General features: G+C 39.8%; 1 protein-coding gene across 25 annotated transcripts in view; it reads right to left on the bottom strand.

Moving 5' to 3' along the window:
* Positions 1-25,782, bottom strand: part of TCF4 (transcription factor 4) — a 354,315-nt gene that overhangs the window by 241,105 nt on the left and 87,428 nt on the right. The window contains exon 1 of one of the 25 annotated variants that reach the window (XM_040478755.1): positions 4,831-4,893. The exons of the other annotated variants lie outside the window; for them this stretch is intronic. The gene's annotated coding sequence lies outside the window, so the exon portion shown is untranslated. Of the gene's footprint in view, positions 1-4,830; positions 4,894-25,782 lie in introns of those variants that run through there. 25 annotated transcript variants of the gene reach the window in all.

The following is a 25,782-nucleotide window of genomic DNA, read 5'->3' as shown; positions in this document are numbered from 1 at the left end:
AAGATACAGACCCCTTAAGCAAACAAGCCAGATTATCTAATTCCTTGATCACAGCAGAACATGTCGTTCCTACTGTTTTAAACTACTAATTCTTTATCTCTGTTGCAATTAAAAAGAGGTAAATCAGTATCAAACACATACAACAGAAATCTGTAAAAATGCATAAACTGTTTACAGTTTTAGGTAATCCATCTCCACATGTATTTGAAGGGAAGCAGTCCATTAAAAATGAATTTGAAATACTTTGCAAATGTGAAATTGTAATAGCTTGGATCAGGGGGAAAATCTCTTTATTTTACTTAATGGGCTCAACAGGATGCATTTTGCCTAAATTTACAGGCTGATACTCAAGCATACAGTACAACTTTAATAATCAGAATTATGAGAGGACAGAATGTGAAGAAGGACATTTAATTTCCGTGACATTTAAAGAACAGTCAGTTACCTGGTCAAGTGAAGACTGCATGCCCAGGCTGAATCCCACAAAGAACAGGACATTACACCATGTTCCTACCCCCAAACCAAACTTCAAACTCCAGGAACTTCAAACAAACAAACACACAAACAAACGAAAAACAAGAAACAGAGATATCCCGGCCCCACCTGGAAACTACTCAAGAAAAGATCAAGGGTCGAAGTCAAGACAAAACATATTTTTAAATTTCTCCTAGGCTTCTCTTCTTTTTAATTTTAAAATGGTTTTCATTACAAGGCAGTTAAAACGCTGACATTTGCTGGGTCTGAACCATCTGCAAGTAGGTTACATGAGCCAGGTCTGTTTATCACTTTAGTACTTCTGTGTGCACTTCCTAAGAACAAAAGCAGAAGAGTTATCGAAATGGGGGACATGACCATTGATATAATACTTTCATCTAACCCATACTCCACATTCTAATTTGTCACTCTTTCCCCCTTTTGTGGTGGCCATGGTGCCGCCACTATCCAAGACAACCTGCAAACCACTCCATGACTGACAACGGATCTCAAGTACAATAACACGTTTAATCAAGAACAGAAAAACAAACAATGAACAAAATCCAGGAGGAGTCATCGCACTTATGCTTCACCTCTCTTTCATCTATTTTAATCTGAAATGGTTCCTCAGTCTTTTCTTTTTGTGACACTGACATTTTTGAAGAGTATAGGCCAGTCATTTTAGAGAATGTGTCTCAATGTGGGTCTATCTGATGCTTCCTCATGATTCTATTCAGGTGAATATAACAGCACAAAAGTGGCCTTGGGTCTCTCCTAGGACATCACCTACAGAACCATACGATGGCAGGGTCGTCTGCCCCCTTCATCTGCCATATTCATCACCTGGTCAAGGTATTGTGGGAATTCATCATTGTACAATTACAACTTTTCCTTGTGCAGATAATCACCAATCTATGGGAAGATACTTCAAGACCATTACAACTAATTTTCAGTTACGTGTTGATTGGGGAAAAAAATTAAAATACAAAAGCATATAAAGTAAAAAGTGAAAATTCCCTCAGTACCCACTTTCCCCATCCTTGTGCCGGTGATAACCCGTAACAGTTTCCTAGGCAGCCTTACCGATCTTCTGGTCTGTGGTCAACTGGGTTTTTTTTTAAACCACAGAAATGTAGGGCAATAAATGTAAAACTTTACTAAAATTTCTATTCTATCGGAATGGGTAAGAAATACTCCTCAGTTGTTTATTTAGGTTCTCGTGACATCTCAGTGGATATAATTATTAGTGGCAGCCTTGTGACCTAGGTGGGGTTCGGGAGGACAGAGACTAGAAGAAATGAAGACAGACCACTAGCTTTGAAGGAATTCAGCCAAAAGACAAGACTGAGCAACCTACTTGTGAATCAGTGCAATGCATCAAGCCGAGTTAATCCATCCTGAAGTGGATGATGCCCTGACTGGCTACTCGTTCACTGCCTCTTTCCACCATGTTATACAAACTACTGCCCAAGCAGATCTTCCAGAGGAGGAGCACTTCCCAATTAAAGTCAAATACAGTGACATCAGGACACGTATGACAGACAGAGAAAAAATCAAGTGGGGTTTTCATAGGCTGGTTAAAAAAAAAAAAAAAAAAGTGGGAAACAGATCTAAAAGTTTTTAAAAGTGGGAAGTAAACTGGCACATTAAAAAGCACATATTCTCACATTTAGAATCAGGTATACAAATGAACAAAAACTGAAGAGAAAAGCTTGAGGACAGAAAAGACTGTAAGCGGAACTTGGCCATCTGATAGAACATATGCGTCTCATACAATATTGAGTGAGTTACCTTACTGTTATCGATAGAAGGTGATAATAGTCCCTCTAACCTTGGGGTGAAGCCCATGTCATTTTATTAACTGAACAGTGCTGGTGGATTTCAACTCTGACTTGTAAATGCTTAGAAAATTTTCCTCACAATCCCATTTCAGCCAGATGCCTGGCAGACACGGGCAAAGGTTTTTCTTATGGTGCTTATAATTTGTGTGTGTGGGTGTGTGTGTGTAAAATCAGCATACACACACAAATATACTACACACACTTTAATCTACTAATAGCTTCTTGATAGAATGATCGTGTTTAAAATGGTTCCCAGATGTTGCAACTTGTTCAACTGACATCACCTTGTTTTTGATCAGACTAGTCAGAGAAGTCTGCCAGTGACTTAAGGGTTTTGCTTTTATCTCACAGTAATGGAACCACACTTTTGTTTTCCGCTTTCTGCTTTCCAAAATGTGTTTTATATTCATCTCGTTTTAAATGATTTATCTCGAATCATAGAAAGTATGAAGCTGGATTCAAAGAAGCTGCATACTTAAGTATGAGCACACTAACACTACTTTCAAAACCATAAAAAAAAAAAAAATCAAACGATTGGCAGGTATCCTATATAAAAGAGGCCATTCCGTTCCCCTGTTTAAATCTAACAGGCAACAGAATACTTGCTAAAGTTTATTAGAATACTTGCTGAAATAGGAAAGTTGGATAGTAGTACAATGATGGAGTTTTCGTATCTAGCAACATGCATTTTTAAATCATGTCAGCAATGAAAACAAAATTGCCAGTGTCCCCCCTGAGCTGCCCTGCAATCCTACACAAGACCATTTCACCAACACAACACAAATTTGGCACTGGTTTGAAAAAGACCAGGGCTGTGACAGCAGGTCTGGAATGACAAAAATGGACTGTAGCTTTCCCCAAATACGCTGTACTCTTACTTTCACTTTCAAGTGCTTTAAGGCACTCTCATAACCGAGGCAGTCAAAATTCATCTGCGTGAATTTCCTCGTCCAGCTTTTGGGGGCAGAAATTGAAATGCATTAGAAAGCATCAACTGGTATTTTCTTAAGCCTAATGGCATCAAATTCACCGGAATAACCGTTGTTTTCTTCTAGGAGGTCTGCAACTTGGATGTGGCCTGCCTCCTGCCCATCTGATAGCCAGGCAGCACTGGTCAGAGAGAGATGGGCTGCTCAGATGTACTGGTCTTACAAATTCACTAAGTGGAATGGTAAAAAGCTGTAACTCTTCCTCAGGAATGGAAGAAATGTCGTTCGTTTGAAAGGAGATAGAAGCAAAGACCTGAAGAATGACAATAACCAGGCATCTTGAAAGAAAACAAGGAGCAGGGAAGGGGTCCAGGGAAGCCAGAGCTGTCTGTCAGCAGAAAATAATGATTTATCTGATGAGATTAGCAGAAAGTTTGATTAGAAAAGATGCCTTCTTAACATAGCAAAGATTGCGATACTACTTTAAGATTTTGGTGTAGGAAGAAACAGTGCCTGCCAAACGCAGTCTGTAACAGCACAGGCTAGCCATGAGTGATACAGTGGGAAAATAGCCACTAAGCCAGATTTTATTTGATTTGTACTGATGATTTTTATTAGAATACATGGATCATTGCTTCAACCTTTCCATGTAAAACCAAATCAAATTCAAAAACTCACACATCAGTCACCTAACCTTATGTCATTCCTTCTGCTTTACTAAAGTTGAGCCACATTTCAGCTGATCTGTCCTCGATAAATCGTTCAGCTACTCAAAACTGCTGGGCCAAATTCTGGGAGGCAAGCGGTACACAAAAGAAACCGCTACATCTGCAGTTACAAACAAGAACGCCAAAGAAAGAAATACCGCAAGCCTCATGGACACACACTGAAATCAAAGCAATATATGGACAATGCAAAACAAGACAAATTGAGTTCTCCTCATTGCATCAACTGTGTTGTAATGTATCATTAAAAGGCACACCCACCCCTCAGCTTTCTTTTTCCCCCCACCACTTTTAACTAAAGGCAGTGTGCGAGACCCTGCAAAGCAGTGGCTCTGAGAAAGTTCACCATTAGATAGAGTTAACGAGATCTAATCAGCTTTAGACATGAGAAATACTAATAATGATCAGTTCTACAATCAAAACACATTACAATCCTTAAGGTAAAAAAATTAATATTACATATTCAGTTTATGGCAAGCCTCCACGTGATTTATACAAATGGCTTCATTGAAAGGAATGAAATTTAATGACACGAAGCATGGCAACGGATCTTCCGAGAAAAAGTGCCAATATCCTACTTCCCACCCTTCTTTTACTTTTTTTCCTTTCTTCCTCAGCAATATTGCAGGTTTCAACTTAAACCTACGAGCGGTAGCTCTTATTTGGATATCCACTTCTGGCGAACTGATCAGCCCACCTTTGGGACTCCCTTCAGTGTCCTAAGGGAGTCCTGAAATGCACTGTTACCTTCTTTTCAGAGAAGGTAAACAGCTTTCTCAGGTAAAGGCCATCAGCAGGCCCCCAACCCAACGTCTACCGGAGGCTGCGCTACACGCTAGTGCCTCGGTGAAAATCCGATACCTCTGAAATCGACTGGTCACCAAACTTCCGGGGCCCCGGGGTACAAGGCTGTGTTCCTCAGCCCACGTTGCTTCCTGCGCCCGATCACACAGGAAGTCGAGTTCTCCCATCCTCCTCTGCGGTCGGGTGGGACCATGTGACTAAGACCTGGCCAATAGAAGGTGAGCGGCAGTAATGCTTGCCTGCAGGCCTGGCCTCTAAAACCTCCTGTGATTCTCCAAGCGCTTTCTCTTTCCTCTTTGTTCTGCTGGATACCGAGAATCTAGTGAATCCCAGAGGCCCCGGGGGATGGCAGAGCTAAGGAATGAAAGAACCCAGACCCAAGAACTGACCGCAGGCCACACAGCCTACCTCCACGGGTCTGTGACACCAGCGGGAAATAACCCTTTGCTGTGTTAAGCTACTAAAGTTTGGGGGTTGCTTGTTCCAGCAATTAGCATACCCTGACTAATGCACCCTCCAAAACAGACTTCCGAGAATTCTGGCGCTATGATTCCATCTTCCAAGCAAAGCAAACATACTCAGTTAGAGAGCTGGCACTAGTCAGAATTGTGAGGCAGGGGAAATTGGCCTTTGAACTATCCTTCTCTCCCTTTCAGACTTGTTTTCCCCTCTTAGCATTTCCTCCCTCTGAGCACCAAATGTTCTCAGGCTGCTCAGTCTTGTCTGCCTCAAGAAAATAAATCCAATACATTCATTAGCCATTCTTTTTTTTTCCAGCCACTATCTTTCAGCCATAAGTGTTGAGCTGCTTGATACTTGTGTGATTTGGGAGAAATTCTTTAACATCTCAGATTCTGGGTGTCCTCATCTGTAAAATGGGAATGATGGCATCCACCCTCTAGCATTGTTGAGATGATTAAAGATAATTTAGGGGAAATGTCACCATGGAATCTGGGGCACAGTGGGGTCTCAAAAAGGGGATGAGGAGATATCTCCTGTTTTTATTATTATTACTATTAATATCACAGTGTGATACTTGACACCAAAGGGATACAAAAAAGAAAAATCTAAAATAGGGCTTTCTCCCTGAAATATGAAAGCTAGGTTGGGAGAAAAATCACACATAAGTAAAAAGCAGTATTTGAGTACTGAAAGAATGGTGAATTTTATGGAATTTTAGAGAAAAGAGCTAGAATCACCACATGCAAAATACTGACAGTTTGGGGTGTGGAAAAGAGGAAGCGGGCGGTGGCATTCTGGTGAGTGGTGCCCGCACTATGTACTCATCTACCCAACCCCATGTTCAATACCGTCACACTGGGAACTCAGAATCAGCACTGGTGAGATCATTTACACCATGGAAATTGGCAAACATTACAAATCAGGGCTTTTTTTTGGGGGGGGGGGGAAGCAGATTATTAAACATTTCTCACCACACCAAAGAAAACAATCATTCATTGTAAGGAATTTTTACTCAAACTGCCTCATGTAATTCCCACAGTCACTACCAAGGTACGCTGTATTATCCTCATTTCACAGATGAAGAATCAGGCCTCATGATGTCAAGGGATTGGCAAAGAATTCTGTTGCCTGTGTGTCCTTCACTAAAACCTATGCTGCTTACAAAAGTGAGGGGCATCTGGATTTCTTTTTCTCAGCATATCAAATATATATTCCCATGAACACAGAAAGCTAGTCCTTAAAAACATCAGAATTCAGGCAGGCCCCTCCTACCCTTTTTCCATTGTTTCCTCATTTTGCTCACCCACTCAGCTGACTTTCTTAACAATACAACGTACCTCATTTCTCACCATTCTTTCTTCACACACCCAAGTCAATCTTTTCTGTAGAGACACCCTTTCAAGCATTACCCATTGCACTGTTTTAAGAAATACACTTGTGCCTATGGGTTAGGAGAAGTTATGAATAATCTATAAATCAATGCTCTCTCGTACACCTGTCCTCACCGAGATAGTCTACTCTATCCTGGGCTGAGCTGCGGACAGTGCAGTGAGTTAGGTAAGTCTGGGTTTAGGAGGAACCGAGACACCTCTTGGATTCAGAAGAGGTCCCTGACATTAGTTCAATAACGACTGCTATCAACAGCTACTGTCAGGCTTGGGTATGAGCCTGGGGTGGGAGAAAAGGCAGGAAACATCAACAGATTTAAGGTGCAGCCTGAGATCCCAGAAGACATCTGTACCAAGGGTGACTTTAAATGGCAATGGGTGCTTGTCATCTTGGTAATACATCATCACTCCTTTTCTGCCTGACCGGAGTTTGGCCATCCTACAAGACCCAGAGCCTTCCAAGGACAGAAAAACAAATGTGCAAAGGCAGCGAAGCACAAGAGAACATCCCCCATGCAGGGAATGGCAAGGCACACAATGAGCATGAAGAATAAAGGTATTAAAGTTGCAGTGGTCACCAAGGAAGAAATGTCGAATCTGGGCAGGGCCAGAGGAAGACAAAGTACTACGAAGTTTATTGTTCAATCTAAAGGCCTTAGGCAGGCACCAGAGTATGAAAGCATCCACTTCATATTTACATCGTGGAAATGGTAGCCATGGGGACAATGGGTTGTTAAGGTGAGAACCTGGAGATAAAGAGACTAATTAGGAGGCAAGAAACTACTGTTATAGCAAAGATAACAGATAATTCAGGATAACACTGGGGAAAGAGAATAGACAGGGGTTGGCAGCTAACTTGGGAAGGTAAGGCAAGTAGTCAGGAATAATTCCTGGATTTTTATCTGATGGATATTTGTGCAGATTTAGGGTAGGTGGTAAAAAAGAGTGTATTTTAGACATTTGTGTTCTAAGTGTCCATTGGCCACCCAAGTATAAGATCCAGCAAAAGAACTGACTATGTGAGTTTGGAGCTCAGAACAGAGACATATAAATAAAGGTAATTTTAGGTGCAGTCTAATTAGAAGTCCCATTATAGGGGCGCCTGGGTGGCTCAGTCAGGTAAGCGTCCGACTCTTGGTTTCAGGTCAGGTCAAGATCTCATAGTATTATGAATTCAAGCCCTGCATCAGGCTCTGTACCACTTGCTGTGCACTTACTGTGCAAGTAGCACAGAGCCTGCTTGGGATTCTCTCTGTCCCTCTCTCTCTGATCCCTCCTCCCAACTTGTGCCATCTCTGTCTCTCTCAATATAAATAAATAAACTTTAAAAAATTTACATAAAAATAAATAAATAAAAGTAGATTTCTAGAGAGAATTTACTGGCCCAGGTAAGTGGAAAGTCCGGAGACAAGGCAGGTTTTAGGATTGACATATGCAATGGATCCACCATATCAACAAAACCAAAGTTCTCTCCCAGCCCTCCACTCTGCCACCTTTTTATAACCTTCATCCCAAAGCTGAAACCCATCACGGTCATACAATTTCTGGGTCTACTTACTTCTTTATTCCTCTACTTACTCGCAGAGAGTTCGGTTTACAAAAGAACAAAATTTGTCCTCAGTTTGCCTTCACTGGATCCATCACGCAACCAATCCCTAAAGCCACGAGATACCTGCATGGATTTACAAAGACCTGCATGACCCAAATTAAAAAACACAGCAAAGGAGTTAGGATTACCCTGATCATCAGCATAGTCCAATCACAGCTGTCCCTGACGGTGTAGTAATCCCACGCAAAGTACAAGGACACCACACACTGAGGAGGAGATGGGGTATATGTTAGTGACAACCACAACTGGAGGAAGAGCCCCGACCGCCTTTGGTGAATTAGTATCTGGTGTGCAGTGTACAGGCAAAGAGGTCTTTGTAAAGGGACATGCAAATCCCATCACGCCATTCCTTTTTTTTAATACATCAACATCTTCCCCTTGATGTCAGGATAAGAGAAAAGTTCTTAATTACGGACATCAAGGCCATTTTGGCCATGTACCCAGACACCCTCCTTTTCTCTTCCATTTCCCCCAATCTCCTAACAAAGTTCAAACACACCTGGTGGCCCGTTTCCCTCCCTCCCATATCAACTGTCAGCTGAATCATCCTAGAAGGAGGCTCTCCTTGCCTTCTAAATCAGGTGTCTTGTCCTTTCTTCTCTTTGATTAGGCTTGTCACAGATGGAATTTTACATGTTTATGATTCTCAAGTGATTCCTTTCTTCCCCACTGACCAATAAGCTACGTGAAGGCAAGACGTGTCTTGTTTGCTTTCTGGCCTATCCCGAGTACCCAGCATGTTGCAAGACAGGGAGAAATGGTATAAGAGACATGGTATAATCTTAATTAATTGTATGGCCGGTCCTTGAGCGCTTCAGATGTGCGCACAGGAAAATAACAAAAACACTAACAGAATTTCTCAGGTTATGAAACATTCTGTACTGTTCCTATGACTTTGAGAAGGATGACCTCATACGATAGAAACTCAAAATTTCACTCTACTATTAACTAAAGCAATTCAACCACAGGTACACCACCAAGATCAGCTTAGCACACATTTTCTTCCACAAGTTAATTAATAGTTCATTTCACAAACACACAAGTATGGGGTAAGACTCAGGAGAGACATGCAGATCAGTACTCTTAACACCTTGAAACACTTTCCAGTCACACGACGAGACAGGAGTTAATGTACGAATCCCAGGCTCCATGGTTTCTATAGTAAAAATGCAGTGAAACAGTCAGACTTCATGTATGTTTTGTCCCCTGACAGAAATAATCTCTTATACGGTCATTGTAAAGGGAAATATTTGCCTCTTTATGCTCACTTTGATATGCACCCTAGTGATTTGATACATATTATATAATCATTGGCCTCAGGACAGAGGAGCAAACAACTGTTACCTCTACAGTAAAACAGCTTTCTGTGATCTGGTGATAGCAAGACAGAGAGCGGGGTTGGCATTCCATGTCAGTTACTTAGACCACAGTTGCAGTGCAACATTTTCTGAAAACTTACTCACTGCAACTTCCCCATTGATGGAGAAGGGTACCATTAACATTTCAAGTCCTGCTTCGAGTAAAGTGATCAGAACTCCGCAGTCAGAACAATCAACAGCCCACCGCAGTTGACTGCTTTTGACTTTTCAGAGCACTTGCACACAGCCTGCATCGCCGCCCCCCATAACTGTGGAGGTGTGAGCAATTCAGGGGTTGTTGGTGCAAGTCCTCCAGGCAAGGCATTGGCACAGCTGGGAGGAGAACTCGGCATCTCTCCTCCCGATCTCTTTCCCAGTTGACTGTCACCCCTTTTCTTGTGCCACAAAAGAAATGTGACACCGTCAGAAGCTGGAACCCCAAATTTGAATGAAAGATACTCTCTGTAGAAAGTTATCTGTCATCTCACAAATCAATCATTAAGAATCCAATTTCCTAATCATCAAGACTTCCTCTGGGTTAAATATGCCCCAGAGGAAAATTCTATTATTGAAATTAGTAGTGACTCTGAAAAGCATTTTCACGTACATTTTTCCCCACTTACTTATACGGAAACATAGAGATATCATTAAATCGAAAGTACATAGGAAGAGATGAACATATTACTTTGTAAGCCATACCGAAAATTCTCAAAGATAAGAAGACATACAAGTCAATTAACAATTAACCCGCCAATGAAGAAAAGTGTTACTGTAAATCATGGACAGCTTAGGCAAACTGTACACACACTACAAGTTCCTAAAACCTCATCTTTCTCTTGACTGTGCATGACAGAAGGGGCCAGAAGTAAACTGAGAGGGAAGCAGTGGAGACCAGTCCCCTTGTGGATGGAAAATCTATTCTAAAAGTTCACTTACATAGCCTTAAGCACATGAGTGTCTCCTGTGTGCGGTGGTACAGAATATAACACAGATTTAGCTGGATTGTAAAAAGGCAAACAGCATTTCTTCTACTTTATTCTAACCATTAGTTTATCAAAAGATGCAATGACACCATTAGTTCTGTCTCCCCAATATCCATTCCGAACATCTTCTTCCCTCTTAACAGAACTGTGGGGGGAGGGGGGTGCTGTTGTGTTTGTTTTCCCCTCCTCCAAGTGGATCAGGGGAAGGTGACCTCATCTCCAATTCCAGACGCAGGGCCTGAGTACTGGTGCCAAACACAGGGACCAGTTTAAAATGGACATTGAGACACAAAGGCCTATCTGCCACTGGGTCCCTGGGAAAGGTCTACCTGCTCCAAGGAAAGGCGCAAATTAGTAGGAGATGGATTTTTACTTTTTCTCTGGGCATATTCCTGTTTGGACATGATGCACAGAACTGCTGGCTGAATGTCCCAGGATGAGGCCAGCCACCAAGGAGGAAAACATCAGGGATTTCAGGATACATTACATAGAGCAATTCATTTCCTTATGTTTAAGCCAATTTGAGTCAGGGTTTGTTGTTGTTGCTGTAGCTGAAAATATCCCCAAATTTACAGCAGATCCCCACCCCCTGCTGCCCCAGAAGAAGGCTTATGAGCTTAATGCTCATTAAGATTCTTCAACAATAAATACCAAGTCTGGATAAATTTGGACTTCACCTACTGAAGGGCCATCATCTCCCGGCCACTCACATTTGTCTGAGCCCCACAGAGGCATCATTTTCGGAAGTATACAAGTTATCTGCCCTAGAATTCCCCGTTTAAGTCTCCTCTAGATTTGCACATGTATCTTCTTTCTCATCTGTCCTGTCCCCCACGGCCCACTCACAAACACCAGCCAGCACTTACCACAAGTAAAGGCAATGTCTGCAGAAAGTACTCAAGAGGACTTTGTCCTTGACTTACAAATATCGGTCCTACAAAAATGCTACACACATGGCCTTAGCAATGCCAAGGTGGGGGCTGAGGGATGGGAAAGGATTGACTCTTCAGGCCCTAGGCCCATGGATGGGCCTTAGGGAGATCCAGAAACTCCCTGAAATTGTTACAAAATTTTACTCATGCCTTTAGCTATACGCACTTTTCTGGAAAGAGAGTCTATAGTTTGCACTGGATTTCCAAAACAGTCTCTGACTCTAAGAAAGTGAAAAACCTCAGCTCTAGATGAACTAGCACCCAGCAAAATACGCTGTCTGGATATGTAACACACTCTAACCATTACTGTAACAGAGGGGAGGGCAGAGAACACATTCCCCATATTCTTATATTTCTTGTTTCAGAAAAACTATCTTTAAGTATTAATAATACTGAAGTTTTACAATATTTTAGATTAAATAAATTTTTTTGGACCCTGCTAGACCCTCAAGAGTCATTCATGTGTCACTTCAATAGAAGGAAAAATCAGTCTCATTACTAAAAATATAGAACATGCCCTTTTTTAAGTTTGGGCCTCTCCAAATGAAGTATGACTCCTGAATTCAAATTTAGTTAAGGAGACAAAATACGCACTGGAACAAATATCAAATATTAGCAAAAAGCTTTAAGTTAAGCTACAAATGGCAAATAAACATCAAGAGATCGCTTCTTGAAATACACTCAAAAAAAGAGATAGAACTCTCTAAGGCAAGTCTGATTTCAAATGTTGGAGAATATAAAGGGAATCACAAGGTGTGGCAAGAGAAAAGGTGAGACAAAGAAAGCCCAGGTAGAAAGGCAGAAAGTTTTAACTGGGGGTGCCTGTGTGGCTCCGTCTGTTAAGCATCAGACTCCAGCTCAAGTCATGATCTTGTCGTTCAGAAGTTCAAGCCCTGCGTCGGACTCTGTGCTGACAGCGCAGACCTAGGGCCTGCTTTGGATCCTGTGTGTGTGTGTCTCTCTCTGCCCCTCCCTGCTTGCATTGCACTCTGTCTCTCTGTCTCTCTCTCTCAAATAAATAAACATTCAAAAAATTATAAAATAAGATACACTGAAGAACCAAGGCTGGTTTTATTTCAGCAAAGTGTAATATAGTAAGTGATAGATAAAAAGAGATCTGGATCTTCTCCATCAGCAATGCTTACAAACATTTCCTCAAACTTATTCAATTCTACTACTGTAGCGTTTACCAATTTTTCTCTCCTTTCTTCTCCTACTACCACCTTTCATAATAAGGCCATGAAAACCAGTTTTCCTGACTTCAGATTTGCCTCACTCCAACCTATCATGAGCCTGTGACAACCATCACTTCTCCATACAAAAACCTTCAGTGGCTCCCTAATGCTTTGGGGCATAAAATTACAATTCCTAGGGAGCGGGCGTGGCTCCGTCAGTGAAGTGTCCAACTCTAGATTTCAGCTCAGGCCATGATCTCACGGTTCGTGGGACTGGGCCCTGCATCAGGCTCTGTGCTGTTAGCACAGAGCCTGCCTGGCATTCTCTCTCTCCCTCTCTCTCTGTCCCTACCCCACTCGCACACTCATGCTCTCTCTCAACATAAATAAACTTTAAAAACATAAATAAACAAATAATGAAATTACAATTCCTAGCCTGGAATTTAAGATGCCTGGTGATCTTTTTTTTACCTTTTTTTCTCTTGTTACCCTGAGCACATGGATGACTGAGAACAAAAGTTCTTAACACAGAATTTGCATAGAATTTCATAGTTCAACATTAAGGCTTTAATTATGTAGGCTGCATATATAGTACATCTAATTTGTATACTACTTAATATTAAGTAAATTATCTTCTCACAGCAAATATGAACTTTAATTTGGTCCTTGATGGGACATGGCTTATATTTTTACATAACCATGCGTCATTACCATAGGATGAGGAATTAGAATACATGCGGCGAGGGCCTTCTTGGAGAGGCCCTCTCAGGATACCCTAGATCAAACAATGTGCCCAGTTCCTACGTGCCCTGTAATTATGCTCTCTAACCCCTTACACTGCCCCATTTTGTCACAATATTTGTCACTATTCGGTATCTGTATTTACATACATGCCCATAATAATGCATGTACATAAATATATACACACACTTTTGCGTCTTTATACACGTGTAGATATGTATATATTTGGTAGTTGTTTGTAGTATCTTTGTTTATTGACTCCCACTGGGTGCAAACTTCAGGACAGGGCACTGACTGGGCACCTGTGGCCCAGACCCTAGACCACTGCCTCAGTGACAATTTGTTGAATGAATACGTAGATTTAATAAACATTACAACTTTGTCATAAAAAAAAAAATCATGGAAAAAAATCATGAAATTTGACAAAATAGCAACAAATAAAAGGAATTCTTTTTAATGTCAATGGAAATACATTATTACAAGGTACAATATAATAAAGAAGAAAGTATTTTCCCCCCAGTAAGGACTTTATATATTTTTAATATGTCATTATGTGTTTTATTTTTCTAACACATTGAGCAGGGTATTTATTTTCAAAAAACAGACAAGGATGGGATAACAACTTAATTTGAAACATAAAAAAATCCATGAGATGAAATTCACAAATTGTTATCCCTTTAAAATAAAAAAAACAGATTTGAAATACCATAATTTGACTACCTAATATACACTTTTACTACTGGTTTATTCAAGGGATTGTATACACAACTTCCCATTTTCTTGAAAACAACAAAAAAAGTAGACCTGGCCAGAAGATATATACAATACCCTTCAAAAGCCCTTGTTAAAGCCACAAATAATTGCAAAACTTGTCCAAATCAAATGGATAATTTATTGTATGTATGATTTTGCAAAGTCTTTACAAATATCCATGGATGGCTTTGCAACCCATTTGAAAGGATTTACTATAAAACTGCACAGGCATAAACAAACAAAACTGCTCTCAATATTTACACTCATACCAAAAAAAATAAAAAACTATGCAGTTCTATATTCAGTTGTGGTTGTGAAAAATCCTAAGTTCCTGGATTTTCATTGGCTACGGCCTAATATACAAAACAAACAAAGTTTTCCATTTAAATGTAACACACACACATTCTCTCTTTTGGTATCAATATATCAAGCATTTTTCAAAAATTCAGTAACAAGAGAGAAGAGCAAAGAAGTAAGTGTATAAATTTTATTTTATTTTTTAAATGTTTATTTTTGACAGAGAGCAAGCAGGGGAGGGGTAGAGAGAGGGGGACAGAGGATCCAAATCAGGCTCCGCACTGACAGCAGCAAACCCAATGTGGGGCTCGAACTCACAAACCATGAGATCACAACCTGAGCCGAAACCAAGAGTTGGATGCTCAACCCAACTGAACCACCCAGGCGCCCCAAGTGTATAAAATTTAAAATATACCATGGCTTTCTGTGACATCAGAGTGTTCAGACCAAGAGGACTGAAACTGGTTTGTAAGTCTTTCTCACCAGTTTTTAGCCTCAAAAGAGCTTGAGAATTAGGCGATGGAGAAAAGAAAGGAGTAACGGCCAGAAAAAATGCACAACCGGACAACTGTGCAGGGATAAGAACTGAAATTTGCAGGTCAACATGCCAGCACACTCCCACCCAACTTCAGCTGCAGCTCTGTCTCCAGAGAGCCTGCTGGGCCTGCTGGGCCTGCTGGGCGGGAGCAGGAACCCACTGATCCAGTGTTTCTAAGGCTCACAGTCCTGAATCTTCTAGGCGAGGACGGCAGGGATAAAGCAAAAGGCTGGTCAAATAGTTGTCACAAAGTAAGACAAAGCTAAAGTACCCATGGCTCCCCCCAGCTTTGGTGTGCCTTGGGAATCTTTTATTGTTACTGCGCTTTGTTTTTTTTCCTTTTCTTTTTAATTCAGAAATGTAGCTTCGGTGTAAATAAGAGAAGTCAAAGGGAGAAAAGACTCCTCTTTACAAAACAAGCTTTCCAAACACACCTGTCCCCTATTTTGAGGAGTCTGTGTATCTGTACAGATATTACATGCTGATTTCTAATCCTCTGATTTGCTCCACGATTTCCTGTAACTTAGAACCTCTGCGGTTGTTTTCCTGTAACTTAGAGTCTCTGTCGCTGTAGTTCGCAATATTTAGAAGTACGCATCCTAAGGCAGGCACATTAAAGATGTCGGTCTGACAGCACCATACTTAGCCCAGGAATTTGCAAGTCACAAAAACCACCCAGCATATTAGATGCAGGGGTACCCACTTTGAGAAATACTGGGGTGTCAGAGGCACAGTTCCCTTAATCCCAACTGATCTTCAGACCTACCCATGTCAGTCACCTGGAACACCAGTTTAAAAAAAAAAAAACACATATTCCTGGGTGCCTCCCAGAGGCACTAAATCTGAATTTTCTAGATGGGCCCAAGAAATCTGTACTTTCACCAAATCTCTCTTGTGTGCACCCCCCAAAGCTTCCCCCCAACACATTCTGATGGCAGGCGGTGAGCCGCAATCCCTACTTTCAGTTCTTTGAGAGTCACCTTGCCTACAAATGCCCGCACACTGCAAATTCAAAAGGAGACCATAATGTTTAGAACCTCAAGTACAAGAGGAATATCAGGACGGATGCCACATCACCCTCGAAGAAGACACATAAACCCACAGAGCATCAGGAACTCCGCAGAAGCTAGTGTCTTTAATGATTAATATACCAGTATCAAAGCTCATGAGGAGGGGCGATAAAAAATAGTTTAAATACAAAAAAAAAAAAAAAATCCAACCAAACACACAAAAGAACCTTTTGTGAGGGAAAATGATCTGCATTTTCCACAAGGCAATCTGCATCCTGAACACAAATAAATACACCACACAAGAAGACATAATTTTTAAACAGACCCAGAAATACTCAAGGTTTCTTTCAGATCTCCCCCACAGGATTCAGCAACACTCCGTGATGAGAGCCTGTTCTTAAACAATCTGAAACCACTAACACCTAAGCACATGCGAAATATCAAAACAAAACACTTCCCCCACATCCCAATCCCGATGCAGTGATGAAAAGCAGCCGTCATCTGATTCAATCAGACCACATTCAAAGCAGGTGGTTCTGAACATTATTGAGCAAAGTTTGCCAGCTCCTTCCCCACACGCAGAAGCAATACCCCATACATGCCTGTGCTATTTAGTGGCACATGAAGAATCCGAAAGAACAGTTTCAAACCTTTTAGTGGGTAAAGTTTAATGCCTACATTTTTAGTCAAAAAAGCTTAAAGAACATCTGACTGAGAAAACGTGACTTAGAAGAGCAGCAAGCACAAGGAAATATCTGGAAATTAAAGTGCTTATATGTAGAAGACCTGTTGTGAAGGCTTCATATTAAAGCTAGTCAAACTGGGATCTCTGTGGTTACCGTGATTCTCTTTGGGTAAATATGGATGCAGTCCCTTTTAACGCAGGTTCAAGATTATTATACGTGTGTGTGTGTGTGTGTGTGTGTGTGTGTGTGTGTGTGTGTGTGTTTAAACAAATTTGACTTCATCAAAAAACAAACATGGCCTATAGAGGCACGTATTTCTGAACACTAATCTTTTTCTATTTATTAACTATACAGCAGGAGTAATATATTGAATCTTGTATCTCAGTTTCTTCCTCTGTGAAATGGGGATAATATGTAGTGTTTGACAGGTTACGAGGTGATTGATGCCCTATACTTAGCAGAATATCAGGAACATAGAAGTCAATGAAAGTTTTCCAAATATTAAGAACTGCTGAAATTAACCTTTCTCTGACAAAAAATAATTTAGGTACATTTTGATTTGGCATGAAGCAAGAAGTCTCTACATAAAGCATGGCAGCAACTTGTCATATGCTTTTGCCACTTTAGTAACCTTTTCAGAGCAGACAGCACTGCCAACATCCACTTTCCTCATAATGGCAGAGAAATGAAAATATCTGGACCCCGACATAAATCGGTACTACCACATTCTTCAGTCGAAAAAAATCCCTTTTGGACTGCACCAGTATTTCTTCAGTTGTTTTTTTAAATGTTTTTATTATTTATTTTTGAAAGACAGAGAGACAGAGTGCGAGCAGGGGAGGGACAGAGAGAGACAGGGAGACACAGAATCCGAAGCAGGCTCCAGACTCTGAGCTGTCAGTGCAGAGTCAGACGCAGGGCTCGAACTCACGGACCGTGAGATCGTGATCCGAGCCAAAGTCACATGCGTAACCGACTGAGCCACCCAGGTGCCCATGGACCATATCAGTATTTTGACGAACATCTTCAGTGTGACATTGACATGTCGACATCAAAAAGGAATGGCTGGGAATGCTTTTTAGTTGGGAAATTAGAAAAGATGTCTCAAAAGTATTCATGGAAAGGTGAAGAAAAAGCAGGGCGGAAAAAAAGAAGTCTTTCAAAAGATGATTTTTCATTAAACTTCAGTTGATGATGAGGATAAAATTCCAGGCTATTAGTCTGCAGTGTTGGTTAATAGTTTTCCTTATTTTGAGAAAACAATGAAAACTAATGAGTTACATCCATCAGCTTTAAAAAATGAATTACTGTGCATAATTCGTAAGCCCTTACACCACAAGCCTGTATGCCGTCCTTCTTTTAGTCAAGGTTTCAAATTAAGGTTATTATTTATGAGAAGAAGTTGGAGAGACATTAAGAGCTGTAACAATTCCCCCAGACCATCAGTGAGGGAGAGCAGTTATATTCAGAATGAATGGAAGACATACTCCAGGCCAAATATTTAAACAGGGGTGCAAAGGATACACACACAGCAATCCGCACGCACCTGTCACTGCAAAATTCAACACTCTCACAATCGAAAGGGCATTTGTGTTCACAAATCAAGTAATTATATCCCTAACTATCCATCTGCATATGCAATTACCCAGTCTGTTGCACAGAAAAGCAGATTTTTGCAGGTGTTCCTTTACCATCTTTCCTTCAAAATCCAGTTGCCCTTTATGTCCCCAAATCTGGGCACATACCAGTCCTCTAATTGAGTCTTCGTGGCACTGTGGTGAAGATCAAGGACTATGTTTTCACATTCCGCGTTGACATACACAAGATTTTGTAATCTAATCAGGCTCCTGCTCCCTATTACCACTTAACTAATGATTTAATGGGCTCAGTTTACACCTTGATGTTAAAGGACATGCGGTGTGCTTCATAACGCCTTTGATGAATCCGTCCGTAGGTTTCTCTGACACGTTTTAGTTCTACATATGGACTTTAAAATCTCAGAGTTAAAACTCTCCTATGCCCGGTAAAGTTAAAGAAACAGAATGTCAAAGGAAAAGACAAAGAAAATGACCACGTGTGTTTGAGGGCAGCGTACTTAATCAAAAGGAATCTTTTCTCAATTTTGAAATCATGGAGTACAGAAAGTGGTTTCCTACATACTCTCAGCACTTGTTAAACATTTCTCCCGATTGGGGCAAACGGTACTGTGCAGTTGTATTATACGTGAGAAATCAATAACATCTCAGTGCTGAAGGCATCAGGGGACCGGTTTCCCCTACATGTCAGTCTGAGACCTGAGTTAATCTCAGACTCAGCTTCATAGGACCTGAGAGCTGAAGAGGACATCAGATGACATCAAGTCCAATATTAATCACAGAAATAGAAACCAGGGTCCAAATAAATGCAGAGATATCCAATGTCTCAGAATATGTTTCAAGAATTGCCTCTAGGACCCTCATACATTTGGTAACTTTCATGTATTTCTAACTTTCGCTTCTTCACTGTTTGAAGGTAGTTAATGCTCAGCTTCTTCTATGCAATCGTTTATATGCCCCTTTTAAATTTTCTTAGACTTCCCAGATGCATAGTTTCAACAACAAAAAGTCCAACTAAAATGGTAGTAGTAGTTTGCAGTTCTAGGAAAGAAGTTGGTGGGGGGTTAAATTTTGTACGTTCTTGCTTACAAAAGCTTACTTTTTAAATTTATTTCTTTTGAGACAGAGAGAGAGAAAGCATGGGAGAGGGACAGAGAGGGAGAAAAAGAGAATCCCAAGCAGGCTCCATGCTATCAGTACGGAGCCCGACACGGGGCTCGATCTCACGAATCCTGAGATCATGACCTGAGCCGAAATCAAGAGTCAGAGGCTTAACTGACTGAGCCACCCAGGCGCCCCTCTTATAAAAGCTTCTAAAATTATTTTTTTGTATGTCCTTTTTGACAAATATTACATACAACCTTTAAAACATGGTCGTTTAAGCAGGACCAGGCTTATTTTCTGCTTGGTATAAATTGAGCAATCGTGCTCTAATAAAAACAAAATGAAGGGCGCAGAGGGGGCAGGCAATAAGGCCAAGAGCTCAAGTCTCCTGACTTCTTCACACCAAAGATGATACACTACTAGCCTCAAAACATACTTTGTTTGCCCTGCACGGGATTCCTGAAGATGTTACCTGAATGTCGGCCGGGGCGTGCATGCCCTGGTTCCCTATACCCACCTCTGCCTATTGTCTGCTTCCCCCATTTACATGACCTGCCAGGAGTCCAAAGTCAAGTGCATTTTCAAGGCCCTGCTCTAGACCCAGGGGTCACCTGGGTGACCAAACTGCTGTGACAGGAAGAGAAGGGTACACACACACATACGTGCACGTGCACTCCTCTCTCAGGAAACAGACAAAAGCCATGACAAGAAACTAGAACAACTCCATTGACATAGCTGCCAATCTCTCTACGACACAGCTATCATTTGCTGTAAAAATATTGGAGTAGCTGACTTCATTATGTGTTCACGTTTTGCAAGCAGTATTTCAAGAGGACGCTGTTAGCAAGGAGCTCGTCTATCCTAGGAAACTGTCCTAACAAAGTGAAAGGATCAGTGACCAGTGTTCAAAAAACAAGAGGCTAGCTACCACCACAATTTGCAAGGACTGAAAAACAAATTGGGGGCTGACTTAGCATTTCCCAAAATTGTCTTCGGCAAAATGTTCCACAGGCAAAGTAGTCTGTGAAAAAAGGAGCTCTCTGGTGGAAATAGTTTGGGAATCACCACAAATTATATCACCCTCCTGGGGTAGTTTTACAATATACAATGCACAATGTACTCAAAATAAAATTTGTATTCACATGTCTTAACACAAGTTTTTAAAAAAAATACTCGTCTAAGTTATTATTTCAAAAAGCTCAACAGGAAAAGAGGAGTAATTGAAATTAGAAATTACCGTCTTGTGAATTATAAGAACTATATTAAAAAGCTAATCAATGGAATACAGTATGAACTTGAGTACTTACGCATCTCTTCCCGGATAATTCTTGAACACAGAAAAATGTAGGATAGTTAATTTATAAATAATTTAATGTATGCTGTAATTACACTATTTAATTACATTATTGTAAATTAACATGCACATCCAAAGTTAAATACCCAAAGATCAAAACTCCTTCGCTTCTCTAGAATATGACAGTAAATCATGTGGGAAAACCCCACCCCATTCTTGCCTTTAGTTTCTACGATCTTTTGTGAAATTAAAATTAACTAATTAATTAATGGGTTAATTAATTTAATTAATCTATTTTATTTCCCCAGGCCAATGCTCCTGTACCTTTCCCATCAATCCAAGTACCAACAGCAAAACATATTTCATGTAGAGTCGAATACTGAAAGTTGGTGACACCAAGAAACTTAGAATATTGCAGTACATTGGGCTTTAGGTCAGACTTCATTTTGCAAATGTTTTCCTCAGTTTTATGACTCCACAGTCACTCTCCTATTTAAATATTAAGTTTTACTCTTAACTTTTCTAATCAGCATCAACAGCTGGATTTTTACTTCTTTGACCAAAACATAGCAATCTGTTAAGCAATTTGTTTGTTTGTTTGTTTGTTTGTTTGTTTGTTTGTTTCAAAGAAACGACTGGTCAGTAAGGTACAACCACAAGAAAAAGAAGTGAAACAGTTTTAGCTAATGAATTCAGGTTCATCTGCAACTAATAAAGTAGCTACAAATCATACGTATATTCTGTTTGAGGGGTGGGGGGAAGATATATTGAATGAAAACCAGGGGATCAGATAAAAGGTGCTTTGGATGCACATAGAGAAAAAATGGCCAGTGAGAATAAAGGGCCTTCTCAGCTAAATAGAGAGTCTTTTGAGATCAGTATTATGATTTAAGTCTACTTCAAAATGGTTTCAGCCTTATTAAAATTACATTAAAACTAGCCCTGATGCATTTGCATTTAAAGGGTTGCCTTACACTACTTAGCAGCACTGAATTCAGTCCCCATTGATTTACAGTACTGGGGCACTACAATCACAGACATTTTTCAGGATAAAGGACAATAATGCTCTGAACAAAAGGGTTTAAGGATACAAGTCATCAGGAACAAGAATAGGAGAAGTACATTTATTTGCAGAGTAGAACACATTCACCTGCAACATTAAAACAACCCAGAGCATGCCAGACAAGAGAACTATTATTCTATACATGTGATCTTCCCTAGTAGGATCGCATTCAATCGGGAACATTGTACCTTTGTAAGAACATAAATCTTGAAAGGAAAACCGAGATAACTTTTTTTTTATTTAAAGTATCTGAGTTAAAGTTATCAACTTTGATCCTTTCAATCCTATATTAAGAGAAAAGGGTATCTTATTGCAATACCTATAAAGATCTGAAAGAGATAATAAAGCCTTTCTTTTAAGGAAAGAAATCTATACAAAGCAACACAGCTCAAAGAAGTAAGAGTTTTGACTTTCTTTTTAGAAGAAAATAAACGCATTCTTGGGCCTGGCTCTTTAATCATCAAGAGCTCAACCACAGGGCTCCTGGTTTTATTATTTTAACCAATTCAAAACCTGTTTGATTCAGACTGTTGACTCATTTAAGCCAATGGATAAGTTGCTTCAGTGTTTTGCTGCAAGTGATTTATCAAAAACTTATACTAACACAAGAGAATCAAAAACCAGAGTCGAAGTCTCGGTAGGTCACCCCAGAATAGCCCACAAAGAAGCTGGAGAATACAGGACGGCATTTGAGGTACAGAAGTCCCTAAGGTGGCTCATCACTTATCCCTACCTCCAACTGTAGAATAACTCAGTTTTTTAATCCTGTCCTAAACATACAATAAATATGAAGGCACTTTTGACAGTTCAATGTGCTATACAAAACTGTTATGATCATTTAATTAGGGGAGATGTTGAACAAGTATGAGTTTTTATGAGAACTGATTCTGCTCTGCAGTTTAGTTATTAAAAAGAAAATGCAAATGGAAAAATTCCCAGACCACAAACATAGTTTTTAAGGAAAATGTCTTTAGAAACGTCAAAATTTGCTGCTGAGATCTCATGCTTTCATTGATTATGTTCAATCTCAGCATGATATGTAAAGAAGGAAAACACGTATAAAGCCATGACAAAAATGTGCAATAAAGAAGATCAATTTTGTAGAAAATAGCGAGGTCATAAAATTGTATACCAGGCAGCAATTTTTCTGTAATAGAGAAGTAATCCAGACCTAAGAGGAGAAGTAGCTATTTTACACTGCTCCTTATTTAAGAAAATAAGTTTCTATTCATTAAAAAGGAAAAAAAAAATGCTGGATTTCTGAATAGTTTGCATTATTCAGGATCGGTCCTTTGCAAGGAGGTGAGCGGTGAGGTCTTCTTTTCCGTTTCAGCAGGAACCATCTGCAAGCATAATTTGAGCTTTGCTCTGAGGTTCTCCTTTCATGGCTTTGGGCATTGATAGATATCTGCATGTCCCTCCTTAGCTGGCTTCCTTCTATGTTTACAACCACAGGCCTACTATATTGTAATACATGCTTTCCGGAGAAAGAAAACCCAGAGATGTGGTCAATGAAAAAGGGAGCAACAAAAGCACAAGGAACATAAGCCTTTAATGCAAGGCTGGGAAGAGAAGTAAATACTCAAAGTTTTCCTCCAGCTAACTCTGTTCACAGCCGCCAAGTAAAGAATCTAAATTCAAGTACTTTATAATTGTTACAAATTGTGTCCAAGTCCGGTGTGTTACAATAAATTATGAAGCTTATCTAAATTATAAAAGTAATTAAACTTTCCTCAGATACTCATAATTCCGCCCTCCATAAATTTTCTCTTCATTGCATATTCAATAGCTGTGTGTTCTGGTTCAACAACACACACACACAAAATCTAAAAAAAAGAAAGAAAGTAAGAAAGATCTCCGTCCAAGACAAACCATGCACATATAGGCTCACAACATTTCTAACTTCCAGAAATGCATAAACAATTACTTTCAAGTTCTTCAAACCATAGCAAATGTTAATAAAAATATTTATACTAGAAACAATTCTCTTAGAGCTTTTGAGTTCTGTTTTCTTCTTCTTATTATAGACATTTGTTTTAACACGAGTTTTCTCCTCCATCCCAACATTTACTCCTGCCTCATGAAGCCATAAATCTTTGTTAGCATATTACTGTACAAGCTGTTACAATAATAACAAAAATAATAAAAGCAATAGCAACCCAGTTATACGGTCCCTGCCATTTGCAATAGAGTCCCAACTAATTTTTTATACACTTGAAGTAGTAAAATATATACAGGAACCACCAACTACTGACACACAGCATTGTAGAATGGAATACAGCTGCTGCTCAGAAAGAAAGTGCACAGGAGCTATAAAATTATTTAGAAAGAAAGAAAGGGAAAAAGATGGAAAGAAAGATGGAAAGATTGAAGGAAAGGAAGGAAGAAAGAAAGAGAAAGAAAGAAAAAGATGGAAAGAAAGAAAGAGATGGAAAGATGGAAAGAAAGAAAGAAAGAAAGAAAGAAAGAAAGAGGAAAAGATGGAAAGAAAGAGATGGAAAGATGGGAAGAAAGAAAGAGAAAGAAAAAGATGAAAAGAAAGAAAGAGATGGAAAGAAAGAAAGAAAGAAAGAAAAGTTTAAAGTCACAAGGAGTGTGTGGAGGATGATACCGTTTCCAAGTTCAAGTTTAAATGGCATCTCAATGCTTATAAGGACCAAAATCTCTTCTCAAAAGGTTCCACTACACTCCCAGTGGGAGCAAATCAGCCGAGCAGGTGGGTGAGTGATGAAGGAAACCCTTGTTCTATTATAAATATCTTCAATAATTAGCCAACGTGATGAACAAATTAAGAAGCGGCATATAGGTTAAAGCCCAAGTTGGTAAAAAGTTCCCCAGGATTTAGTTTGATTTTTGTTTGGGTACCTGGTTTCTCAATCCTAAATCAGGCACTTCTATTTCAGTATATATTTCAATTTAACAAAAACATTTATTTTGTAAACAGAAAAGGAAATGAGTTTGAATAAGATCTATTTATGCAATTACCATATCTAATGGCCAATTATGTGTCCTTACATGAACAGATAAATAATATATGCACATACATTTATCAATCTTGTCTGTGAGGAAAAGAAGAGAGAAGAAATTAAAAAGAAGAACAAATTATTATATACGCCATGCAGTTTTTGTTACTTTATATTTGCATAAGAGAATGCGGTATTTGTCTTTAACAAAGCTACAAATTACAAACATTTGGCTTAGATTCTTTAAAACTAAACTAAAATATACAAGTTACTGACTATATCGTTCAACCTGTCGTAACTATTTACTTATTTCCCTTACTTTGTAAAATGAGGGCAAGGAAAATGCTGATGTGACTGTAATGCTATTAAAATATTAATTACTGGGGCGCCTGGGTGGTGCAGTCTAAGCGTCTGACTTCAGCCAGGTCACGATCTTGCGGTCCGTGAGTTCGAGCCCCGCGTCGGGCTCTGGGCTGATGGCTCAGAGCCTGGAGCCTGTTTCCGATTCTGTGTCTCCCTCTCTCTCTGCCCCTCCCCCGTTCATGCTCTGTCTCTCTCTGTCCCAAAAATAATAAATAAATGTTAAAAAAAAATTTAAAAAAATAAAATATTAATTACTTTTAACATTAACTTAAATATTTTTAAACACAGAAGACCACACAATACTCAGGCGTGGGTAATTCTGAAAAGTTAACATGAGAGTAGGATCAGATGTGTTAGTCTTCTAAAGTATCCATTAACTAAAGCTACGTGAACCTGGAAGAGAAAAAAAAACACAACTCTGACATCCACATGAATACCAAATTAATTCATTATGATCAGTGCTACTACAATGAACACAAAATTAATTCATCACAGTGGAACGCTCAAAGCACTACCCACTTGTTATACCTACTGACAAAAAATAATAGGACGATTATCCTCCACCAGGGTGACACACGTGGCCATGGGCACTGCCAGCACGTCAGCCACACAAAAGTCTTTCTTTCCCTGGGAATCTATCGAGATATTTTTGCAAGGAGGCCCTTTATCAATCAGTAAATAAAATCAAAGGCATG

Source organism: Herpailurus yagouaroundi, unplaced genomic scaffold (genome assembly GCF_014898765.1).
Source record: "Herpailurus yagouaroundi ecotype Mexico unplaced genomic scaffold, PumYag 142, whole genome shotgun sequence".
Taxonomy (NCBI): domain Eukaryota; kingdom Metazoa; phylum Chordata; class Mammalia; order Carnivora; family Felidae; genus Herpailurus; species Herpailurus yagouaroundi.
This window is presented reverse-complemented; position numbering and strand designations above follow the sequence as displayed.